Source organism: Sorex araneus, chromosome 2 (assembly GCF_027595985.1).
Source record: "Sorex araneus isolate mSorAra2 chromosome 2, mSorAra2.pri, whole genome shotgun sequence".
NCBI classification, from domain to species: domain Eukaryota; kingdom Metazoa; phylum Chordata; class Mammalia; order Eulipotyphla; family Soricidae; genus Sorex; species Sorex araneus.
Genome location: NC_073303.1, coordinates 322,053,470 through 322,073,185, shown reverse-complemented (window position 1 = coordinate 322,073,185; position 19,716 = coordinate 322,053,470).

Sequence of the window (19,716 nt, the reverse complement as noted above, 5' to 3'; positions counted from 1 at the left end):
ATCAATGTCAATATAAAAGAGAGATACCTTCTCTCAAATGAAAAGGATTCTTGGCCAAGAGTATGAGTCTAGCCTGTTCAATTTTAAAAGCACTGGAAACAGAATAAGGGAAAGGTGAAGGAGGATGTGTAGAATATATAAAGAAAGATGATCTGAAGTTAGTACAAAGACGAAGAACGACAAGCCTCTACATGGAGCAAAGCAGAGACTGCAGGGAGGAAATAAGTTGTGGGAAGCAGATTCTCAGGGAGGGGAAGTCTGAAAAGCAGAGTGTCCCTGGAAAGGGATCAGTTTCCTTCCACTTACTTCCTCTACCTTTGCAGCATTTCCTCCTGTAAACAAATTAGCCAAAAAGTTGACCAAGCATGCAGACACCAAAACCCTGAACCTAGTAATAGAGTCAAGTCAGAGAACCAAAGAAAGGCAAAGAGGATAAAATTTCAGTTGGTGCAGATGCCCTGGACAAATCCACAGCTGGTAACACTAAGTAATTTTCACTGTAGCACTGTCATCCCATTGTTCATTGATTTGCTCGAGCAGGCACCAGTAATGTCTCCATTGTGAGACTTTTTGTTACTGTTTTTGGCATGAATACACTTGCCAGGCTCTGCCATGCGGCAGGATACTCTTGGTAGCTTGCCAGGCTCTCTGAAAGGGACAGAGGACTCGAACCCAGGTCAGCCGCATGCCAGGCAAACACCCTATCCGCTGTGCTATACTTCACAATGCTTAACCATTTGATTCCACCACTAAAATCTATTAATAAGCTGCTACTCTTACCTGAATTGGGGTTTTCACCTCTTGAGGGAGTGCCAAACCCATAGATATGGCCTTATTAAGTTGAGAAAAGTTGATTCCTTTAACCAATAATGAAAACAGGAAAATCTGTATTTGAAGGTGCTTCCTCCTTGAGTCTTTTGGGATAACATTCCTAGCAATGTTTAGGCAAAAAGGCAGACTTGATTAATGAGGTGCCTTTCTAACTGCCCCTTTGGGGTGAGGAAGGGTATGAAATTTTAATTCAACATCAGATACCAGAAAACCTGTGTGGTTAAGAATAGCTAAGAATGTTGAGAATATTCCCTTATCTTTATCTTAAAGGCAGAAGCTTTAATGAGAAATCTTCACTAACAGATACATCAGAAGTGTGCCACAGAGTGAATATTTTGATTATGTTGGTACTCAGTCTGTAACCTATCCTTCCAAAAATGAATGCTTCCATGACCTCTTATGCAATAAGCTAGATTTTGTGACCTGGCAGACTAGATGATTTGGGCTACCTTGAGTCAATCTCTTTTCAAGTTATTAGCTCCTAAGTAAAACCTCTTTTTCTCATATCCACTCTTTTGTCTTGAATTTCTAGTCTATTATCTTTCCTTTTCAAGTAGGCCCCCCACCTCAAGAATTGTTTCTTGGGGCCGGAGCGATAGCACAGCGGGTAGGGCGTTTGCCTTGCATGCGGCCGACCCGGGTTCAATCCCCGGCATCCCATATGGTCCCTTGAGCACCGCCAGGAGTAATTCCTGAGTGTAAAGCCAGGAGTAACCCCTGATCATCGCTGGGTGTGACCCAAAAAGCAAAAAAAAATTGTTTCTTAACACCTCAATTTTTCCATATGCTGCTGTTCACCATTTCTGCCTCCCTGTCAATTCCCAAACATATTATGACCTATTTTTGTAAAATGATAGAAAAGCCCTCCGGATATAGAAAAGCTAACATGCTAACAATATTGAAGAGACTCACTGGTCACTTTAAAGGTGAGTCCACAGTCTAAGACCAGTGTTTGCAAGTCACTCGTGTTGTTCAACTAGTGACATGCAAAAATCTTGGAAAGCGATGAGAACTGCCCAATAGATAGTATACACTATATTTACAAATTCTTTCCTGACATCTAAAAAGTTTAAATTAATCAGTTACTAAGGAGTTTGGTAGCTACTCACTTGTTAACTCCTTCTTTCTCTCCAGGATTCTGGAGAACTGTTCTGTCTTAGACTACTAACATACAGGCAAACTGACAGACAAACGCACTCAAAATGCAGCTACTCCATCCCAGGGCTGTCTCACTGACACATTGTTTTTCCATCCCACCAAAGTAGGTGTCAGCTACCTGCAAATATCTCCCTCATCCACAGAAAGATGTTCAAAGGAAATATGGCTGCAGGGCAACAAAATCAACCAAGAATTATCAGATACTTCAGACAGGTTCTTCCTGGGTCACTGCTCACTCCCTAGCTATATCCACAGACAACATAAACTGAAATCTTTTCTGTAGTTGTGCCTTTTAAAAGTTTTACTGGCAGTATTGCTTTTTTACTTCTGGTAATTGCTTTAAAAGAACAAAGCTCTTTGTTTAAGGGGGGCCCAGGGATCTCATAATTGCCACAAAGCACATGAGAGTTTCCTAGACTTTCTAAACAGTTTCTCTTTTAACATTAAATATTAAATTTGTAATGTTTGGCCAAAATGTAGATGCTCCCTGGGGGCACGAAGGGGGAAGAGGATGCTATCAAGAAGGTCACGAAGACTGGGAAGCCATGACTCCTGGTGGAGGGCCTCAGAACCACAATCCACAAGGCACACCTCAGGCGAAACACAGGCCTGCCTAGTGTTTATTCAGCCAATGTATGTGCTGCAAGCAACACATCCCATCTTCAAGCAGAATCTGTGGCTTCTGGCTCACTGAAACTGCTTCCATATTGTAGCAAACTATCATTCATCTACCCACCCATGATAAAGCAGGTCAAATCAATTTGAAAGTATATTTCTAGGATCTCTCAGCACTCCGGTTGGTCTGTGCTTAACCCTTACTTAACCCTCTGCTCCCTTCAACATTTGCTATCTTGTTTTGTCCAGGAATAGTTTGTTTCAGACATGAAGCCCCATGACATCTGTTTTAGCTAAGCAGAGGAGACTTTAGAATAAAGTCCATTAGCCTGAGTAATGCCATTAGCTAGAGGGGCAGATCCACTCAAAGGCTGGTACAAAACTTGTTCTTCACCTTGGTGCTCTCAGGAATTGTTGGGCCAGACAACTCAAAGAGATTGAGGGCAAGCTACACTTGCCCTTTGCACATGCTAGACCAATTTTCAAAATAATGTCTTATTTGTACTGGAAGATTATTCTATGTTAAGTGGTCATCTGTTTACAATTTTACAATACAGACCTCAGATCTAGAAACAACAAGAATGTCTGCCTCGGGGTAAACTGGTCTCCTACTACACAGGAAACAATGCGGGAAATGCAGGAAACCCAGTTTCTGTGGTATGAGGAACAGCTGAGGGGCCAAAGTGATAGTGCAGAAGGCAGGTCATTTGCCTTGCACGCAGCTGACCTGGGTGTGATCCCCTCATCCCATATGGTCCCAGAGCACCAGCAGGAATGATTCTGAGAAGAGCCAGAAGTAACCCTTAGCATCACCAGGTGTGACCCCAAAAACCAAAAAAATGGATAAATAAAATAGAAACCACTAAGATAAGAAGCTTTTTGAAAGATAGCAAATTGAACCTAGTTTCTTGAAGAGGGACAAGTACAGAATGATTTCTCTCATGTGTGGGGTATAAGGAAACATGTTAGGCGGAAAACAAATGACCACAGGCAACAGACTCTGAGAACAAGTCTACAGAACAGAGTTTCCCATTGGGATTGGGGGAGGAACAGGGCACAGATGGGGAGATTGGGGGCTTGAGGAAGAGACACTCTGGTGAGGGTATTGTGCTGGAACATTGTGTGTATGAAATCCATCACTAGAAATGTAGTAAATCACGCTGCCTAAAATAAAGTGTTTTAAAAATTTAAAAAGCTATCTTCCCAACCTCACTCCCACCATGGGCAAATTTCTGCATTAATAATTACATATCTTGCATCTGCAGATGCAAGAATGGTTTACATGGACTATTTTCTCTTGACAAATGAATGATGCATTGTTACCATCATTAAAAGATGAAAATCTATGCCTCAGAAAGGTAAATTAATATTTTTTGATCAGTCCAGGAACTGTGTTGTGTAACTGGGATGCAGAGGTTTTTACATCTAAATCCCGTATGTAAGCAATAGTACAGTAGGTAGGACACTTGCCTTGCTGACTTGGGTTCCATACTCAGCAACCCATATGGACTCCAGTCCTGCAAAGAGTGATCCCTGAGTGCAGAGTCAGAGGTCAGTCCTAAGCACTACCTAGTATTACCCAAAAACAAATAACTTTAATAAATAAATTCCAGACATTTCCATCACTTTTTAGTCATGGGTTCCTCCCATTTCTAAGGGGACAACTGGGGCTAAGTTCCCTTTTAATTTAAAATGTTGTTCTAGAAATGGTTCATCTATTCTTTCCCACGTTCGAAGTACTGTGAATATCCTGTATTCAGTTTGGTGCCAGAAATAATGACAATCGGTTTAGTAAGACAAAAATCAAAATCTAACTCACTTAGAATTAGATTTTGGCTCCTTACAACAGCAAATGATAATGGTGAGGATGAAAGAAAAAATAAAGCAAATTTTAGACAAAATCACACACAAACAAGAGGGCCTGAGCTATTCTGGCAGAGACCGGAGACTCTTTCTTCTTTTATTGGTCCATTGTAGGATAACACGGGATTTGTCCTTTTAGCCTTGCCTTAGGAAACATAGTTTACCTTAAAGCAATGTCCTTTCTGTATGGACACAGGAAGACAGGACATTGTGTTATTGTGCTTGTAACTTGGGAGTTGATTGAGTCCAATAATATTTACTCCTGAGCATCTGCTTTCTTAACTCAGTTGCCCTTAGTTCCTAACACCCCAAAGCAGGGTCCCGACGAGGGACGGAATGGACCCAGGGCAAGCTGTGAGCTACCCTGGCATTGAAATGGGCCAGGCCAAAGCGCCACAATACTCAACTATAAGTTGAGAGCATGGTCATAGACAAATGCTATCATGATCCAAAAGTAACAATGAGACTAGGACCCTGCTGGGGTTAAGATTAATCTGGCCTGAGGACTGTGGTCTGGAATGTATTGTGAGATGTCCTTAGGAAGAACCAAACTTATGTCTCTTACTGTGCTCATACAGAATGACATTGCTAGAATTATTAGAAGTAGATTTACTATAACTATTTAAGCAGATTACTAGCTCACACCCTGACACACCCTTGTTTGGATTCACACCCTTGAGTGGATCTCCTTAGATGAGATTTCCTTAGATGAGATTTTGTTAATCTCCTCAAGAAATGGTCTTGCCCTTCTTTGTTGATATATTAATGTTAAACCCACCTTTGTGCTACTGCCCTATGTAATTTGCTATATAAACTAAGACTGTGGGGCAGAGAGGGGAGACAGAAGAAGACAGGAGAGACAGAAGAAGAAGACAGGAGAGGTAGATAGAAGAAGATCCAGAGAGAGATCCAGAACCGGGAGAGAAGCGGAGAGAGAGAATGAAATCAACTGATCGAGCACCCAGTTTGGCTTTCTTCCTTTCGTCGCCTGCCCTTGACCAACGGGCACACACAGCAGTTCCAGAGCACCAAACTCGGGCGGTGACACAGAGCCGCCCGGAGAGCCCGTGAGTGCACACGCCCGTCAGCGAGCTTTAGTTTTTTACAGTCCATCACCTTTGTCTTTGTTAATGTATCATCCATGGCCAAGATAACTACTGGAGTTCCTGCTGTCACATTGTCCAGATAGAAAGAAAAATAAAAGAACAAAGATGAACATAGAACTGTCACATAGAACTTGAGCTTACCAAAAAAGAGGATGATAGGAAGGAACCTTGGGACAATGGTGGAAGGAAGCTAACACTCACTCTTATGGTGGGTGTTCATAACTTCCATTTCCTTTTTGTGACTTGGGAACACTGTGTGCATGAAATTCTGTCATTGACTCCATTGTAAATTGAGGCAACTCAATAAAAAAAATGAAAGGAAAAAAAGAAGAGGGATGAAGAAAAATGCAGCCTTCTTTTTACTATTTGCACATTTTGTCTTTGCCTCATTTGTCATAATTTAGTCGCGTGACCATGTCTAGTTCTCTAGAGGGCTAGAAAATGTAATCTTCCATATGTTTTCACTGCCCAAATAAAAATCAAGTTTGTTCCTCTGAGAAAGGAAAGAACAAATGTAAAGGTGTGGGTCATCTACTAACACACACAAAGCTAAAAGATACTCAGTAAAAAAGTTTTTATATTTCTGACAGACTGAATCATATGTATGCCTTAAATACAAAGGCATAATTTTAAGAATAACATCCTTAGATTTGGGTATATCTTATTAAAAACTTAAACATAAAAAAATTTAAAAGCTACTAGAACTAAGTGGCACTACCTAAATTAACTTTGTTTCCAAATTTTCAATGAGATTTGAAGAATAAGTGATATATTCTTGACATATTTCTTCTACATTAAGAGCTACAAAAGTTGTCTCTATTACATATAATATTATAGGGAGTTGGGCAATATTAAGAAACAAACAGCATCTTCAAATTACTTCAGATAATCCTGTCCTTGAACAGGACACTGATCCTGAAATGAGCTCCTGATTTAAAATGTTTTTATTTACTAATGGCTATATTGTTATTCATGAGAAGCATATATTTGATATTTAATCAAAACACATCTCATATATAAAATGAAATATATACATAGAATACATATATATTATAGATATATAATCAGATCCACTAATCTGGTTCACAAAACCTTTAGAATCTTCTGAGGTACTGGGAGTGTTATGTGTTATGCACCCCAGGGACCCAGCCCCGGCAGCCGAAAACCTCAAGAACTCAACTACCACCATGCCCATAGCCACTCTCCACACTTTCAGGCCAAAACTCACCCAGAAAACCCAGGTATGTGGGACACCTCTGGCTGGCTCAGATAATCTCATCATCACACCCTCCAGACCACATGTCCTTCTCTCCGGGAGCATAACATGTCACTCACCATAACCATGCCGCCAGACACTATGCCAGGCTGTTTTCTCGGGGCATCCCGGGGGGGGGGAGGGTGAGAGCCCTCCCCACCCCAAGTGACCCAACCCCAGCAGCCAAAAACCTCCAGAACTCAACCGCCACCATGCCCAACAGCCACTCTCCACATGCTCGGGCTGAGCCTCAACCACGAGTGAACCTATTCCTGGACCACGCACTGTGACACTTTGTACCACACACCCTACCCATACTTCAAGAGTACTACACCACGTTTGATGGGGTTCAAAGTAGCAGACAACCAATCTCAGATGGAATTGTTTTTAACATATATATAATATATATATACACACACACACACACACATATATATATACACAAAGCTTAACCTTTAACAACATGTTAGTGATCTCTTTAAAAGGAATTTAATAGCCCCTGGGTGAAATACAGCAATCTTCACACCCTTTCATCTAAGGATACTTTTTTGTAGTTTTCAGCAGTTTTTCATAACAATACAAAATATATTATTTTGGGTCTGCTTTGGGACAAGGAATGGAGTTCAGGATGGAGAACACCCAAATTATGGTGGTGGGAAGGTGTAATGGTGGTGGGATTGGTGTTTGAATATTAACTATAATAAAATATTGCAACTACTTAATAAATTTTTTTAAAATTTTTAAATAGGTACTTGTTATGTGAGCAAAGTGACTTTTGGAAACATTAAGGGTGGATTAGTTTTCAGGAGAAATAGCTATGTGATTACAGGGCTGGAAATTCCCAGGCTAACCCCAGCCTTTCAGGGAGGAAAGAGTGGCAAACTAAGTTCAATTGTCCATGCTGGTGATTACATAATTACATAAATCAATTACGTTTATGTAAGATAGCTGCAATGAAAATCCCAAGTATACCAGAGTGTGCCATTGGAGGCCCCAAGTGACAACAGTTAGTCAGGGTAATCCTCTCATATAATCTCTTTATTGAGCATTCAGCCCAATTGGCCAAGAATCACCTCGGCCAGACTGAATCGCGTGCAAGACAAAGGGAGATTTTGGATTTTTTCCCCTTTTTTAATAAATATATTGAGATATCATTGACTTATATAGCATGTTTAAGTTTAAGGTCTACACTGTGTTGATTTAATACATTTCTATATCACCCTATAATTACCACTATCGTAGCATTAGCTGGCACTTCCAATCACATTACATAACTTCCATTTCCTTTTTGTGTCTTGTAAAAACACTTAAAATCTATCCTTTCAGTAACTTCCAAGCACAACAATATGGCATTGTTAACTATAATCACAAAGCTGCATATTTGACCTCTAGAATATATGTGTCTTCTAACTGAAAGTTTTAAATATGGCCAACATCTACCCTAATCAAAGTTTTGGAGTCACACCGAGCAATGCTCAGGGGTTGGTTACTCCTGGCTTTGCACTCAGGAAGTGTTCTGGGCTCTGGGGACCATATGTGGTGCTGGGGATCAAATCCTGATCTACTCCATGCAAGGCAAGCACCCTACCCGCTGTACTACAGCTCCAGCCCCGCAATTAATTCTCTCTTAAGTGTTTAGCAGCCTGTGTGAAGGTTTCAGGCAGCTATTCAGGTCACTTATTTCTTCTTCCAAGAATTTTGGTAGTTTTGTTTCAGAAAAAATTTGTTTAATTCATCTGAATTATCAAGTCCATTTTCATAGTACATTTATAAAATACTTTCAATATCTGTAGACTCTGGAATGCTTGCATTCTTAATATTGGCTATTTGTTTAAATGTTTTCTTTTCTTCTTTAAAAAAAAGAAAATAATTATATAAGCTAGGCAAGAATTCTTTAAGAAAACTTAAGAAACAGATATTTTCCAGTAAAAACTTTGAGGAAAACATTATTACGTCAAAACCAGGCTTTACAATAAAAGAAACATGCTGACCAACATTTTTCATAATCATGTATGCAAAAACTATAGACAAACTTCCAGAAAATAAAGCCCAACAATCCATAATATAAAAAGTACATCATGACCAAGTGGAATTTATTGTAGAAATACAAGCTCACTTTAACATTAGGAAATATTGAAGTGAATAAATTTTAGAAGATTATAAAAATAACTACATGATTGTCATAGACTCTGGGTGATTATAATTCATGAATGTAGATCAGCAAATCAGTCTGACGAAAGATTCTGATCACTGGGTGGCCAGGCACGAGCAGATATTGAGAGGGCAGTAAGAGAGCAGAAAGTATATGGGAAAACATTTTTATCTTTCTTTGGAACTAAAATGGCTCTTATAAAGTGATGTCTTTAATAAACCTTTCAGCTTTCAAAACCACTATGAATAATATATAATGTTTTTAGATTTAATTTGATGATATAATTAATAAATTATATTTAACCCACTAAGGTTATGAGCAGAGCAAGAATGTCCATTCTCACCATTTTTATTCAACTTTCTACTGGAATTTTTAGGAGATAGTTCAAGTAGTAGAGAACAGACAAACATTCTGGATTTGATCCCAGTACTGACTGCATAACCTGAGGACCACAGAGTGTGGCACAGAAGTCCTATGAGGACCAGCAGACTGAGAACTGCCATATGTGGCCCAAATTTTTAAAAAATATATATATCATTTACAATAGAAAAACTAATATACTTAATAAAACTGACAAAATATGCAAATGCTCTTACACTTAAAACTAGAAAACTGGCTGTGAGGAACTTAAAATCTAAATAAATAAAAATGCTTACTATATGCATAGGTAAAATACTCAGTATCAATTATCAGTTCTCTGCAAATTGATCTATAATCCACAAGATCAAAATTTCAGCAGTTATTTTTTTTCAAACTGACAAGCTTTTCAAAAAGTAACATGGCAATGCAAAAGAACTAGAATAGCCACTTTCAAAGATGACTTTGAAATAGTATAGATTTGGAAGATCTACTTTATCTGATGTCAAATTTATATGCTACAATTATCAAGATAATCTTTCATGAAGGTAGTGTCAGGTATTTAAATAAGTGAGGAAAAAATAGAGAGCTCCAAAATAAACTCAATTATGTTTGGTCAATTTGCTCCTGCACCATTGCATAGCCAAATCAATAAAGAAATAAATATGTTGCTTCAAGAAATGATGATGGACCATTAGATATCAAGAATTTTCAAAAGAACCTAAATTTATCTCCCACCATATACAAAAAATTAGTTAAAAAAGAATAATAACTGTCAATCAGAGAGATAGTATAGGGGATTGACTGCTTGTTTTCCACATAACCAGACTTGTTTAATCCTGGGGATCACATATGGTTCACTAAGCACTACCAGGAGTGATCTCTAAGCACAGAGCCACAAGTAAGCACTGGGCATGACCAGGTGTGGCCCCAAAACAATAAATAATGTCATTATAAAATATAAACTTTCATAAACATAGGAGAAAGTCTGATATTTGGAACAGATAAAGATTTATTAAATACATTAATGCCTAGGAGAAAAAAATGGATTTGACTTCATCAAAATTCAGAACTTGTGGTCTTTAAAAGACATTAAGATAATTAAAAAAATCTTCAAATCGAGTCTCAGCCCGGGCCGGAGCTAGGCTCTGGCTGAGTTTCGACCTGGGTGGCCAGGCCTTTGCACAGCCAGTGGATGTGGAACGAGCAGGAACCAGAGACAGCTTTAGGATTTGGGGTTCCAGCAAGTGCTTGCAACCATGTATGGAGACTGTGAACTAAGCTTTTGCTCTGCCGGCTAATGGAGGAAATATCCTTCCTTCTTGGTCTCTCTCCCCTCCAGGAGAAGGCGTGCTGTCCGACATTTTGTGGGTCCTTTTAGCAGGTATGAACTTTCGGCGCGGAAAAAAAAAATAAAATGTGCTTTGAACTTGAAACAGCCGCGGGATACCGGGGCAGTCTCAGCCCAGGCCGGAGCTCGGCTCCGGCCGAGTTTCAACCCGGTTGGCCATGCCTTTGCACAGCCAGTGGATGTGGAACGAGCTGGAACCAGAGACAGCTTTAGGATTTGGGGTTCCAGCAAGTGCTTGCAACCATGTATGGAGACTGTGAACTAAGCTTTTGCTACATGCTGTTCCAGGAAGGAAATGATTCATTTTCCAACTTAAATCTCCGTGGACTTAATTACTATAATACAGAAATTGTAAACCGCGCGGCTGCTACCACGGCCGCGCGACTTTTTATCTCTTCATTCTCATCAGTGGAACTTATTATCAAATATTTCCTTGTCAATAGAGCTGTATTCTCGGGGGATAAATTCCAACAAAAATAGTGAGTCTGCTTTGAAACTCCAACAACAATAGTGAGTTGTGTGTTGAAACCTGGAATGTAATCAAGGTAAAGAGAAAAGGAAGTGAAATTATTAGTCACGCACGGGGGGGGGAGTTGGGGGGTGAGGGGTGGGATGTATACTGTTTTTTGTTTGTTTGTTTGTTTGTTTTTGTTTTTATTGGTGGTGGAATATGGGCACTGGTGAAGGGATGGGTGTTTGAGCATTGTATAACTGAGATATAAGCCTGAGAACTTTGTAACTTTCCACTTGGTGATTCAATAAAATAAATTTTTAAAAAAATCTTCAAATCATTAGCTGATAAAAAAGATGTCTAAGAATATTTTAAAAGCTTCAAAATTCTGTAGGAAGGAGGGATGGAGGAGAGGAGGGAGGGAAGAAGGGAGGAAAGGAGGAAGGAAGGAAGGAAGGAAGGAAGGAAGGAAGGAAGGAAGGAAGGAAGGAAGGAAGGAAGGAAGGAAGGAAGGAAGGAAGGAAGGAAGGAAGGAAGGAAGGAAGGAAGGAAGGAAGGAGGAAAAGAAGGGAGGGAGGGAGGGTGGAAGGGAGGAAGGGATGGAGGGAGGAAGGAAGGAAGGAAGGAAGGAAGGAAGGAAGGAAGGAAGGAAGGAAGGAAGGAAGGAAGGAAAGGAAGGAAGGAAGGAAGGAAGGAAAGGAAGGAGGAAGGAAGGAAGGAAGGAAGGAAGGAAGGAAGGAAGGAAGGAAGGAAGGAAGGAAGGAAGGAAGGAAGGAGGAAAAGAAGGGAGGGAGGGAGGGTGGAAGGGAGGAAGGGATGGAGGAAGGAAGGAAGGAAGGAAGGAAGGAAGGAAGGAAGGAAGGAAGGAAGGAAGGATGGAAGGGGGAAAAGAAGAAAGGAGGGAGCGAGGGAAGAAAGGAAGTAGGAAAAGAAGGGAGGGAGAGAGGGAGGGAGGGAGGGAGGGAGGGAGGGAGGGAGGGAGGGAGGGAGGGAGGGTGGGTGGAAGGGAGGAAGGGATGGAGGGACGGAGAGAGGGAGGAAAGAAGGAAGGAAGGAAGGAAGGAAGGAAGGAAGGAAGGAAGGAAGGAAGGAAGGAAGGAAGGAAGGAAGGAAGGAAGGAAGGAAGGAAGGAGGAAAAGAAGAAAGGAGGGAGGGAGGGAAGAAAGGAAGTAGGAAAAGAAGGGAGGGAGAGAGGGAGGGAGGGAGGGAGAGAGGGTGGGTGGAAGGGAGGAAGGGATGGAGGGAGAGAGGGAGTAAGGAATTAAGGAAGGAAGGAAGGAAGGAAGGAAGGAAGGAAGGAAGGAAGGAAGGAAGGAAGGAAGGAAGGAAGGAAGGAAGGAAGGAAGGAAGGAAGGAAGGAAGGAAGGATGGGAGGGAGGGAGGAAGGAAGGAAGGAAGGAAGGAAGGAAGGAAGGAAGGAAGGAAGGAAGGAAGGAAGGAAGGAAGGAAGGAAGGAAAGAAGGAAGGAAGGAGACATTCATTTCTGTTTGCTCTCATATGAGCTCTCTCAAGTCCTCTTTGCTAACATAGACTAGATCCTCATACTTAACCATGAAATAACAGGAAGTCAAGACATATGTATTCTATTCATGATTCTCTATTGGTTTTGCTAATCATTCTGTCTTTGGGAGTTTGAATCTCCTCATTATAAAAGGATAAATTTTAAGCATATGTTCTCTAAGATCAAAGATTTTGTTATTTGTAATCTACTTCTTTCAAAAATAACCTAAAAGTCAATAAATACTGGGACGACTTAGTAAATTACCATATAAACATGTACCAGAGCGCTATGTGGGAACTTTTTAAAATAAAGTTGATTTATAAAAACTGATTTTTTTAATTACCCATGTCAAAAATTAAGTGAAAAGAAATGCTGTCGAATGATATGTACGTTATGACCCAAGATAGCAAAAATACCATAAAATAAGTTTGTGCAGATGTGTATGGTTAGTCAAAGTGGTGGGAGTTAACTGCCTGTGAGCTGTGGTTATGCTAGGAATAAGCAGGAGAAAGGGGAGAGCTTCCCGTCTGAATATGGATGCTTCAAGCAAGGAAAGTGAGGTATCCTTAAAGAATCTACTTAGATGTTTTCTAAATATTCTATTTTCATAAAACTACTTTTTAAAGTATGAAACGCTAGCTCCTGACCTCAGAGCTCTATTTTTACTAGGAGGATCTCTCTAGTAAGCCTGCAGAATACAAGGCTCTTCTCATAAATTTTCTACGTCTGCACATCACATCAGAACTAATTGAATAATAGACTAGACAATGGAATCACCAATCACCTCGGGCTATCAACCAGCATGGAAGGGCAGGCACATTCCAAATGCAAATCATGGCAAATTTGCAGCAAAATCATTTTCCTTTATCGGTTTTCCCTTACCAAGATAGGAATGAGTTTTATAAAAACTTAGTATATCACATAACTTACAAGTACTGGCATGGAAACACTTTCTCCTAACACATTGTTAAAAGCAGAACACTCTCCCAGTTCTTATTGTATTCCAGATGGCAATTTGGGCTGATTTCATACACAAAGAACAGGTTTTGGAAACAACCAAGTCCAAGTGGGGTTTTGTTTTATTTTTCATTTGGGTCTATTTGGGGAAGGTGGAGCGAGTGTTGCTTGTTTGTTTGGGCTTTTTGGGTTTTTTGGTTGTGTTGTTGTTTGGTTTTGGTGGGGTTTTTTGCAGTTGCGTTTGGTTTCACTTAGATAATTTTTGGTATGGTGCATCCTCCCTTTCTAATCAGACAACTTTGTTAAAAGGAAATAAGAAAATAATGAATCATAATTCTGTGATTCCTGTCAGTCCACCATGAAAAATATAGTGTAGTGAAACCCTCTGTCATCACAGTAGGATTGTTCTAAACCAAAGTTTGTGGTTATCATACCAGTTTCTAAATTCTGAGTTACCTACCTCCTTTCCTATCCCTACGTGTTCAGCTTTCATCTACTGCCATTGCTATATCTGTTACCAAGTCAAAAAAGCACATGGGTATGAAAGATGCTAATACAAAAGATCTGCTAAATATCCTAAGTTCAGGCTAGGATTTCTGCTGAATTACACTCAACACATCCTATATAGTATCTTTACCCCTTAGGTAAAGTAAGTTTCCTCATCTTCTAGAAAAGATATTGTTCCTGTATTTCACAAGGTTGAGAAAGGAAGATGAAGAAATACAATGATGAATGAAAGAAGAAAGGAGGAGTACTGTGATATAGAAAGGCAAAGATTCCTTGCTTTTTAAGATTCACTGCTGAGTATGGCTGTTCATCCAAGGTCTTACCAGGACTGAAGCACAAACATGTTACAGCAAGATCATCCAATTTGGGAAAGTTAAATTTTCAAACAAAGCCCCAAGATACGATTTTATCTCTAACTGAATTCATCTGAAACAAAATGAGCAGGAACCTTTGGAATATTAGATCTCTATGTTATGCATATGGCTTGACAAGAAATCAAATTTTATTAAGAGATAAAAGCAAATGGATTCATTAATGAAATTTGCATCCTCGTTAGTTACGTTGTCTTTACAAAACTGGATATTTCAAATGGTGTTTGAAGACACCTTAAATTTCACTATACAATTTGGAGGCAAACTGTTTGTAATCTACATTTCTAAGCAAGGAAATGAAATAATATTTTTCTTCTTCCAATTCTTTCTAGACTATACTTACCTTAATGTGTCAGGATGGCTCTTTTTTGTATTTTATTAGATTTCATAATAGAAAATGAGAATGACATTTCAAACTGTTAAAAATCACATCTGATATGATATCTATTAAGTTTATGCTTACAGATACATTTTATAGCATAAGAGATCACATATGTGTAAATTTTATTTTGATCATAAAGCATCTGATATTTCCTATCTAGAAGATTTGTTGCACTGATTATAGGAAGGAATCAGTACTCATTTATGAAATCCTACTATGTGCTTTCAGAGCACAAATTTAGTGTTATTGTCCTTATGGAAGGAATATATTTGTTTCATTATATTTGTTGCAAAGCATTTTATTTCTCCTTTAACATTTTGCAAACACGTTGATAAAAGTATAAACAGGTATTTTATTTGATGCCTTTCTAAATATTTTTTACCACTTTCTACCTCTTGCGACCACCAGATATCCATATAACATATAAATTTTTAGCTATAATTTCCAAATTCACTTCATAGTGACTTGTCTACTGAAAAAAGAATTCTACCTCTGCTTTTTTCAAAGAAAAAAGTTTGCTTCTAAAAGTTTGAAAATGAAGTCACATAGGAAAAATGTTCTTTCTGGATATGAACATGGTCACAAACCTCTTCAGCTCCAGTGAGGCTAAAGGGACTTGAAAGGGCTTACCTTAAGTGCAGATAGCAAATTAATTTATTTTAAATGTGCCAACTTTTTATCACTTGGCTAAGCAATAGCCTCTTAGCAGTTGCTTCCAGGGACTGAAGATTCTCTAAAAGAAAGTGATGTCAACAAAATTGTCTCAAGAGATAGAACTTGAAAGAACAACTGAAGAATTTCCAAGTGATGATTAGTAGGACTTTAGTTTCTAATGGTTACAAAACAAAATGGCCCCCTCGATGGAAGAAGCTGCCAACATCTAAGCAAAAAATTCTATGAGCCCTAATCAAGCTCAGAGTATAGGTCATAAGCAAACTGCAAACTCACTTCATTAGGAAGAAAATATCAGAGAAGCTATACCTACACATTAGACATTAAAGAGACTTAGTCTGAGGAGGGCAAGTGTACTGAACAGGGGAGAGGTGGAGGCATGTACCAAAGAGAGAACGTAACTTAAAGGGCAAGAACTGAATTGTCACCTCAACTATGCCTGAGTCCCTTCTTGATGACTCAGTAGACCTTCTCTATAAGACAAGATTGCATGAAGTGTAGCTAAGATTTCTTCTTTCTCTACATTCATGTAGTTATGGTTGCTCTAAATTTATATCATGCTATATCATTCAAAAGATGTAGAGATCATCTCGTCATTGGCCACCCTCCAGATAACATGGCTGCTTCTCCTATAAGAGAGCATAAAATGAGGCTCCCATAGCCATACCACCGGACTCCACACCAGGCTGTTTTCACTCGGGCGCCCCAGAGGGGGGACGGGTGAGACCCCTTCCTGCCCCAAGGGACCCAGCCTCAGAAGCTGACCTCTACAACCCAACTAACACCACAGTCCAGGCCACTTTCCACACTCTCGGGCCGAGCCTCTCATATGAGTGAACATGTTTCTGGACACATCATAGACACTCCCTACCCATTCTCCATAATTACCACACCATATGGATGGGTTCCATACAGTAGGCAACAGATCATAGAGGGAAATATATATTTATATATTTATATTTTCAGACATATATACCAAAGCTCACATCACCCAAACTTTAACAACATGTTAATGATATCCTATAGAATGTTTTAATGGCTCCTGCCAAAATAGAACTATCTTCACACTGTTTCCTATATGAACACATTTTTGTAAGCATGTTCAGCAGTTCTTCATAACAGACAATACAAAATATATTCTTTCTTTTGTATTTTGGGACAGGGATTGGGTCTTGGGATGGAAACAACCCAAATTTGGTAATGGGAAGGTACAATGGTGGTGGGATTGGTGTTTGAATATTAAATGTAATCAAATATTGTAACTAACTTATAAAATAAAAACTTTTAAAATAAACAAAAAAGATGTAAAAATGCCTTTATCTGATGCTCTATTTCCAAAATCAACCACTACACTAATGTTAAAAGTTTTATAAGCAACTTAGGAAAGTCATCACACATAATAAAATAAAACCTCCAATAGACTCCATCTTAAAATGACAATAAACATATTAAGGAAGGGATGAATGGAACTTTGTTTTAGCCTTTTGAACTTAGGGGGAGTATCAGGAACTACTTGCTATGGGTCTGGATGATATGAAAGCAGACAAGAATTCCATCCCTAAAAGTACTTACAATTGAAAGAAAAACTGATGGACATTCTCTTCTCTTTGAGAAAGAATCTACTAAATCATGAAATGTGCTTATAAGTGGATCAACATGGAGAGTATCATGCAAGTGAAATGAGTCAGAAAGAGGGACAGACATAAAAGGACTACACTCATTTGTGGAATATAAAGTAACATAATAGGAGACTAACACCTAAGGACAGTTAAAATAAGGGTCAGGAGGACTGCCCCACAGCTTGAGAGCTGAGATCATGCTCTGGGGGTAAAGGTAACTGGGATGGAGAGAGGAGCACTAAATAAATGACAGTTGGAGGGATCACTTGGGATAGTAGATGCATGTTGAAAGTTGAAAGTAGACAATGGGCCAAACATGATGACTGCTTATTACCTGTATTGCAAACCATAACACCCAAAAGGACAGAGAGAGTAAAAGGGATTGTGCCTGCCACAGAGGCAGGAGGTGGGAAGGGTTGAGGGTGGGAGGAGGGATACTGGGAACATTGGTGGTGGAGAATGGGCACTGGTGGAGGGATGGGTATTGAACACTGTTTGACTGAAATGCAATAATGAAAGTCTGTAAGTCTGTAAATGTATCTCAAGATGATTCATTACAATCAAAAAATTAAAATTAAAAAAATGTTTAAAAATAATCTATTAAAATGAGATCTTGGCACTGTGTTAAGACTTTGAAAGAACAAGATAGGGTCATTGTAATTGCTGCCTGGAAAAGTGTTACGTTTCATCAAAGGGAAGCAAGATGATGCAAAGCAAACAAATAAATGCTGTCTAAGCAGGGATACCGTCAGTCCTAGAGCTCTGCCAGCACATCCTACAGGAAAGCAATTTCCTGGGGTCCTGCAAGACGACTGATGCATGTCGCAACTATGGAGGAAACAGGTGAGGACAGAGAAGAGGTGGACACATAGTTGAGATTGAAAACACCAGAGTAACTGCACATAGACACTGAGAATCAGTGGGGTCCAGTGGTTTGGGGGAAATAGTGAACTATTTATGTAGAACTATAAAAACCCACTCCAATCTATATAAAGGTTTAGAACTCATTCACATATGCTAATTGAGAACAATCTCTAAGACATAGATTTGGGTAAAAAATGCAAAACCCTGACTGTAGACCATGTATACCACTTAATGATTCTTGACTAAAGAACAGGGGTCTGTGGGCTTGCAGAGGTAGTTTTGAGCAATCTGCAGAAAACTATTCTTTGTGGTTGATTCAGAGTAGAGGCTGGGAGTCAGGGATGAGGCCGGGGATTTATTTTAAGTTGTGCATTATTAAACTATTCAAAGGAAAAGAGAGTATAAAGGAGAATGAGTAAGTTGGAACATGGAAACTGTACATTTCATAGAAATTTTGAAGTTTTAGAGATTAATTAGTGTGTTTCAAAGAAAAGCGTGGGTGCACAGGAGTCAAGCATTTAGTGGCCAAGACCCGTTCCCCTGGCTGGGCCACGGCAACGGATAGACAAGGACGAGGGAAATGGAGAAACAGGAACCTGGGCTTGTTGGTGCTCAGTTTATTTCACTCTCCTCCCAAACATGGTTCTATCTCTCCCTTGGAGCATAGTAATTTCTCCTCTTTCCCCGACATCATCGTAGTCGTTTCACTTCCCTTTTCCCGAGCCTCCTCCTTTTCTCCCCTTGTCTTTAACCTCCTTTCTTCTCTTCCCCTTACAGCATCGTTATATAGAAATCATGATGGTGGGGTACACATAGGTGGGGTTCAGCATTCCAGATTACTAGGAGATTTGCTCAAGGGCAGGATTCCATCCAGGGTATATTGTTTTCTCCTTTCCTCTGCAAGTAATCTATTTAAACAGTCATAGTAACTTCACTTCTTATAATATTTATAGTCATTTTGTATGAACACAGTAAGATATATATACTAAGCTTAAAGGTTGGCTCTTCCTGGGGACATCTCGCTATATATCCCAGACCACAGTACTCAGGTCAGGTTACTCTTTCCTAATCCCAGCACTGTCCTTATTCAGTTATTTCTTTTTGGGTCATGACAGTTTGTTCCATGACAGTGCTCTTAACTTCTTATGGTGCTTAGCTTGACCATTTCCAATGCCAGGGTAGCTTACAGCTTGCCCTAGGTCCATTCTGTCCTTTCATCAGGACCCTCCTTTTGGGGGTGTTAGGAAGTAATGGCAACTGAGGCTTAAGTCAAGTAAATATGATAGATGCCCAGGACTAAATATTAATTGGAGTCAATTAACTCCATGTTACAAAAGTACAGCATCAACTATCTTCCTGTGTCTATACAAAAAGTACACTGCTAAATCATGCAAAGGACATAAAAGAAAGAGAAAAGCAATATAGGATTATTAGTGCTCGATGGAGGTGGTGTGCCTCAGGACCACTGATGTTGGAGTAGCTCAATAAACCTAAGCTCCCTGTGGTAGGGGCAAGAGCAAATCAATGTTATCCAACAAATTAGTTCATTTCTAGACCAAAAAACTCCAGAAATGGACTATAAAATCCGACAATAGGTCTAAATCACATTCGGTTTAAATGAGTAGGGGATGTTGAAAACAAATAAGCTCTATTACTATAAAGTAGAAGAAGCATTGGTTTTGAACTAAGGATGCTAGTAAAAAC